Raw genomic sequence first — 6,861 nt, forward strand, 5'->3', positions numbered from 1 at the left:
CTTCAACAGGAATGGAAATGTTTCAGTTCACACGCTGGCTGGAAGACAGAGGAGTGTCTGCGATGTTATAATGTGAGCATCTAGGGGATCTGATGCGCGGGAGATGGTAGAGGGTGGAGGCATCCAGAAGGTGGTGGTAGAAGAGGAACGTTGTACACAGAACGCCTAAGGCCTGACTAGAGGACAACCACTGTCCTAGAAACTGGACACAAATCCAACTTCTACGGCCAGCCCTAAAAGACAAACTGAGGCATATTTAAAATTTTAAGACTTTATGTGAGCAAAATTAGATTCAATTCAGGCACCACCAAAGTGGAAGTGGTGAGGAGCACTCCAGCCACAGGAGCTGCAGAGATGTTTATTTTAAAAGAGCAGAAGCAAAGCAAGGAAATGACTGATTTGCTATAGCTTTAAAGCCTAGTTGGTGGTTTGTGACTGGCTGTCCTCAGCGGTGTCCGTCACCCTGAGCCGTGGACAGGCTTAGATTTTCCTTGCTTTACATAGGCGGCCGCATCACTAGAGCCACCACAGTCTAACGGCCCCCTGCAGGGTTAATTTACTAACACCAATTGTCTGAGTCATTCCTCTTACTCAGTCACTTCACTTCCTACGCCTCAGTTTCTCTTCTGTAAATTCTCTGTGGAGGTGTCAGCACAAAACAAAGTGATTATTAGTAACCATGATCATGTCCTGAATACACTGAACACGTCACTGTTTGCCAACCACCGTGTTAAGTCAGCAGAGACAACAGAAATTAAGAGCTCTCCGCAAAAATTCACACACCCGTGCACCAGGTAACGGACCACAGGTAGACGTTCACTCAGCCTTTCCTGTGTCCCTCATGGAGTGCACGCTCTCTCCTAGGCGGGGTGATCACAGACACTTAGCGGCAGTTTAATGACTTTTTAAATGCGTTGATACAACCATGTCTCACTTTTGTTTGGATCAGTCAGCAAACACATTTTGTAAACCCCATACTCTCCACACCTCCTACCTTTCGCGCCACCCTAGTCTCGAATCTCCTGCCCCTGCTCCTCAGGCTGGGTCCCCATGGGAGGCGGGGCTGCATGCTGACACACTGAGGAGCGGGCAGAGGTCTTCGATCCCCGCCCACACAGCGCTGCCCACAGGTTTGAACCGCAGCACGGAGAGCGAAGAGGTCTGAGCCAACATGAGCACGGCATCGAAGGGCCTGCCTAGGTGGGGCCAGTGGCCCTGTGTCTTCTGCCTGCAATGCGGGTCCTGCGCATGCTGCACCTGAGGGGCCGTGAGGCGAGCAGGGGACACCAGGCAGGTGTGGACATCGTGTCCGCAGCCAGGGTCCCCGAGGCCATGCTGCGGCAATGATCACTTGCTGAATCTGAGCCGTGACAGTGCGGGAATATATAAGGGAAGTGCTGGAGAAAAACAGCAAGCAGGGAAGGGAGATGGAGATGGTTAGATGCTAGGAGGAGGCTGCTAGCTGAAACTAAGTGATCCCTGAGGACTTTCTGGGGAAGATAAAATTTAAGAGGGAGCAAGGAGCATATCTGGGAAGTGAATAGTACAGGTAGAGGGAACAGTCCGATGGAAAGTCAATGAGGCTAGAGTAGGCTGGAGTACCCAAGGAGCAGAAAGGATGGCAGTGTGTGGAAAACAGAGCAAGCAAAGTGGAGAGGAGAAGGAAACAGTCAGACACGAAACAGAGGTCCACATTTCTAGGGCTCTGGAGGCACTTTGAGGACTTTGATTCTTCTGTGAAGAAGCCATTGAAGAGATTTCAGTGACATGATCTGACATGTTTTAACAGGATCTCTCTGGGTGCCATGTTGATTAGAGAGTGTAGGAGAGTAAGGACAAGCCTCAGAAGACCAAGAGTTGATACAAAGAAGTGATTACTCAAACATGGTCCCCCTCCTCAGTGAGGATGCAGAGCAGGAATCGGCAAATCATGGCCACAAATCAAATCAGGCTCTCAGCCTGGATCTGTGGGACTGTGAGCTAATAATGGTTCTGACGTTTAGAAAGCTTGTTGAAGAAGAAAGAGGAGAAGCTACAGAAGCTGTATATGGCCCACAAAGCCTAAGATATTTAAAATCCAGAAAATGCTTTCCAACACCTGATGTAAAGCATGTGGCTCATAGGAGGTGCTCAACAAAATTTGGAAGAGGAATACAAGTGTCAATTAGTTCCTGAAAACACTGTAAAGTGATAGGTGTCAAGAAACATTTATCCCTTCACCCTTAACCTTCACAAATGATGCCATTTCCATCGAGCTATTGAAAAATATATTCTGGCTTTCAAAACAATAAACCAGGGGCCATTTTATCACATAAGTAAGGTCATAAGCAACTGTTGAGTAAAGTTGAAATAGCAACAAATCAAATAATAACAAAAAACATTTTTATAGATTTTTAAGCCTTACAAAGCATTTTCATGTTCATTCTCTAATTTAATCCTCAAATCTACTCCATGAGGTAGTTATTATTTTCCCTTTAGAAATGACCACATATTCCAATCCTCAGTGATTGCCCACGAAAAGCTGAAATCTTGAGTGTCACAGCTATTAATGCCAAGGTTGGGTTTTTTTCCCATGGGAACATTGGATGCTAAAATCCACAGGGATTTTCAGCTCAAGATGGCAGACAAGGAAACATATTCACTTTCTGTTCCTCCTGAAACCATATTTAAACAATACTGTAGAAATACCAAACTTAATCAACCAATCAAAGCCAAGACATTTTGGAAGTCATCCACCACAGAAAGATTTCAACACATTTCGAGAAGGCAAACAATGAAATGGAGGAGCCATGAATAAAATAATGAAGAAAAGACTAACCCTAAGTAAGGTCTGCACAAAGCCAGTCAGCTTTGGCTGAGCTCTGGTTGTAGTAAAGGGCAGAGGAAAGAAGAGGGGCTGAAAACAAGGACACAAAAGTTATTTTAGGAAAAAAAGATCATTTAATGAGCTCCAGGGAACACTCAGCCTGCTGCCATACTAACTCATGAATTACAATGGATTGTTGGTAAGCAAGATGAGAAAACAGGGAAGAAACCAAACAAACAAAAATCAAGACATTGTTTCTTACTGAACTCTCCTCAAATGAGATCGAGGAATTAGGGTTCAATGCCACAGCTGTAAATCATTTCTGCTCTTGGAGAGGTTAGAAAGGGCTTATAATATTTACCCTTTTCTTTCAGACATAATTTAGGTGTGAGCAAAAGCTTTTTGTGTCCTCCAACCCCAAAGTTTACTGGGGATGGAAGTCCAAATTTGCTGTGACATACCATAAAAAGAATCTCACGAGCAGAGGGTCCAACTAATTCTGGAATATATGAATTATGCCCCGTGTTATTTTCCATACACTTTGAACAAAACTATAGAAATACATTTTGACTGATCTATACGATTCTGGGTTCTGAAACTTCTACATGTCACCTGTGTGATACATAACACACAATGTCAGCCCCAGGAGAGAGAAAACACTCCAATGAAGCAAGCCAAAGACACAAGTTTTAAACAAGGTCAAGTGATGTGTAGACCATCAGCTTCCAGCTCCTGAATAACAACACATGTTTCCCTCGTCCTAGACACCCAAGAGTACGTCTCCTCTCTTGGGCATAAGAATCTCTCGAGTTACATATGTGTAATAAAGAGTGGACCCAGCTGGCATACTCACAATGACCAAATTGTGTTGATCGTACTTTAAACCAATACATCGCTCCACGCTGAAGTTGCAATAAAGGATATATTGGCTTTCTAGACATGAATGAGACGCCTTGCTGGATATACTCCAGGAAGGCCAGAGAAACTGGCTTCTAATCCATACGGAACAATTCACTGGTGAATTTCTTTCAGGATAGCCCATGATTTATCTAGACTATAATCTTTACATATCTGGATCCTTCAAACCAGACAAAGGGAAAATCCGGCCTTCAAGCCTCAGTTAGACATGTGGAATGGCAGCACCAATGGTAGCACCAGCTGACAACTGGTGGTCCCTGACCTGTATCTTCTGAGATTAGAACACAGTTCGGTGGGTGACCAATTCATGTGTTGAACAGAAGAAGACCTCCCACAGGGCAGTGTAGCTGTTCGTTACGGGTATGGCACTTAGGGCTAAGTACCATAAGGACTACAAGAAAAAATGAAAAACAAGGAACACATGAAGCATATATGATAAGGGGGCACCACAGTCCAGAACACGAGCTCTGGAATCACACAGGCTTGCTTCGAATCCCGGCTAAACCACTACCATCTGTATACCCTGAAGAACAGTGCAAGGTTTAAATGTTGTCTGACCAAATTTCAACAAAGAAGTGAAGAAAGAACCTACCTGCCAGGAAGGGACATCGTGGGGTACAGCATGCAGTCGGATCAGGGCTCTGCATCTCCTGCTCAGAAACCTTCACCACCTGGCTCACGGTGATGCTGGCAGCTGAGCAGCCCTGGAGAAGGCGATCCTGTCTCCAGGCCTCGCAGAGAAGCTGGGGAGGTCCCCGGAGGAGGTGGCCCACACCCTGGCAAGCTCTGGGTGCCTCCTGCCCTCAGCTCTGAGCAGCCTCTGGCCTCTGGGCCCCGTAGTGGGGAAGGGCTGGCCGATACATACGCGCAGCTGAGGGGCCTGCAGAGCCGGTGCCCAGGCAGGGTGAGCTCTGAAGGAGAAGGCTTCCACAGTCCCCAACAGTCTCTGCATGGTGGCCCATCCCGTGCCAAACACCTGCCACCCACAGCGAGAAGACCCAGCCACTAGAAAGTCCAGAAGGGGCCCCGCCTTTTGCCTCTGGGCTGGGGTTTCTCCACCAGCTGGGCTCGCATGTGCCCCCTGACTCACCCCCTGCCCCGCCCACCCTTTCTCTGTGACACGTACAATGGACATGTCACAGAGGCAGGCGGAGCCGTCAGATATAAAAGGAGTGAGAAGCTGTCCCACTGTCACTCTCTGCTCTCAGATCAGGCACGCAGCAGCTCTGATATGGAACCCATGGACACCACACCTCCTTCCCACGCCATCATCTACCATTCTGCTCCTGTTTTCCCCAGCACCCCATTTACGCCTTTGCCGGGCATCGGTGCTTCAGCAGGCAGCACGTCTGACCCCGAACCTATGGACACCACGCCTCCTTCCCACGCCGTCATCTTCCGTTCTGCTCCTGTTTTCTCCAGCACCCCATTTACGGCTTTGGCGGGCATCGGTGCTTCAGCAGGCAGCACCTCAGACCCCGAACCTATGGACACCACACCTCCTTCCCACGCCGTCATCTTCCATTCTGCTCCTGCTTTCTCCAGCACCCATTCACGACTTTGGCGGTCACGGCGTTGACGGGCATCAGTGCTTCGGCAGGCAGCACGTCTCACACCAAAGCTACGGACACCTCACCTCCTTTACAGGCTGACAAGACCCAACAGATAGACCAACACTTCAAAGTTATGACAGAAACTTGAGTAAGGTATACATTTGCAGTTTCATTTATTATTATTAAAAAGCACAACTGTAGTGCTTAGACTATAACAAGTACTATTCTAAGTTCTTACCAAATATTAACCCACATATTCCTCATAATGGCAACCCTATAGGCAGGTAATGTTCTCTTTTTTTTGTGGTACGCAGGCCTCTCACTGTCGTGGCCTCTCCCGCTGCTGATCACAGGCTCTGGATGCGCGGGCTCAGCGGCCATGGCTCACGGGCCCAACTGCTCCACGGCATGTGGGATCCTCCCGGACCGGGGCATGAACCCGTGCCCCCTGCATCAGCAGGCGGACTCCCAACCACTGCACCACTATGGAAGCCCGGCAGGTCATATTCGTAATATTCACTTTTGGGGGGAAACTGAGGCCCAGAGACGTTGAATAGCTTGCCTAATGCCACACAGTAAGTAGGTGGCAAAAACCCAGGAGTAAAACCAGACCGTCTAGACTTTCATCACTTTGCTGTGTCACCTTATTATAAGTTGTGGTTAGGGAAGGGACTAAATTGGCAAGACTCTGAACTCAAAGGAGAAGGGAGAAATGAGACAATGAGTGATCCTAGAAACTAGAGAAGATTTAGGCTCAGAAATTTCTGATGATGAGACCCGGAAGATCAAGAACTTGGTTGGAATACTAACTTGGGGTAGTATCTGAATCCATTGAGAAATGGTTTTGTTTTGTGTAAAATTTAGAAAGGCCAGTTGGATGAAGATTAATGAAGAAAAAAGAAGGAAGGAAAAGGAAAAGGTGCCTTAAGTGAGACATAACCACTTCACTCTAAGTACTAGGGGTGTGGTCCTGTGGGAAAGGATGGAGCTCTCTCTACCAGGTTTGTCACCAGGATGAACAAGGAGAAACATGGCAAGCATTGTACTCGTTTTGATGATCCCTCAAAACCACGGCTTCAGTTTCCAAGAATGACCTACGGTAGCATAACTACTGTGTGTCAGACATGCCACTAAGTGTGTTTCCAGTCACACATTTTAATTGGAGAAAAGGATCAATAGTCTATCTACCTCAGATCACACAGAGGGTGGGGGAGCCCGTTTTTAAACCATCTGCCTCCAATTCCAGGTGCCAGGAGCCAGACTCAGCCTACAGGTCTCTTCTGCTCACCTGGAAGTGAAACCATGTGTCATGATTAGTGAAATCCTGTCTTCACTCATCAAGGTACCTTGAACACTTGCACGTCCTCCAAGTAGCACGTAGCATAAGCAAAAAGATGTTTGCCCCGGTATTGTCCAGGAACTTGGAATCAGCTGTGCCTAGGTAGGCGGAGCTGGTTTAGAGTGGAGAGGACCACCGATCTTCCACCTGGGCAAGTGCCTTTTGGCCTTCTGCCATCAGAGGGCCAAAAACTCCAGCCTGAGAATGTGCTGAGCCCTGTAGCCTATTACACCAGCTCAGAACAA

Source organism: Mesoplodon mirus (assembly GCF_964341445.2).
Source record: "Mesoplodon mirus genome assembly, contig: SUPER_3_unloc_2, whole genome shotgun sequence".
Classification (NCBI taxonomy): Eukaryota; Metazoa; Chordata; class Mammalia; order Artiodactyla; family Ziphiidae; genus Mesoplodon; species Mesoplodon mirus.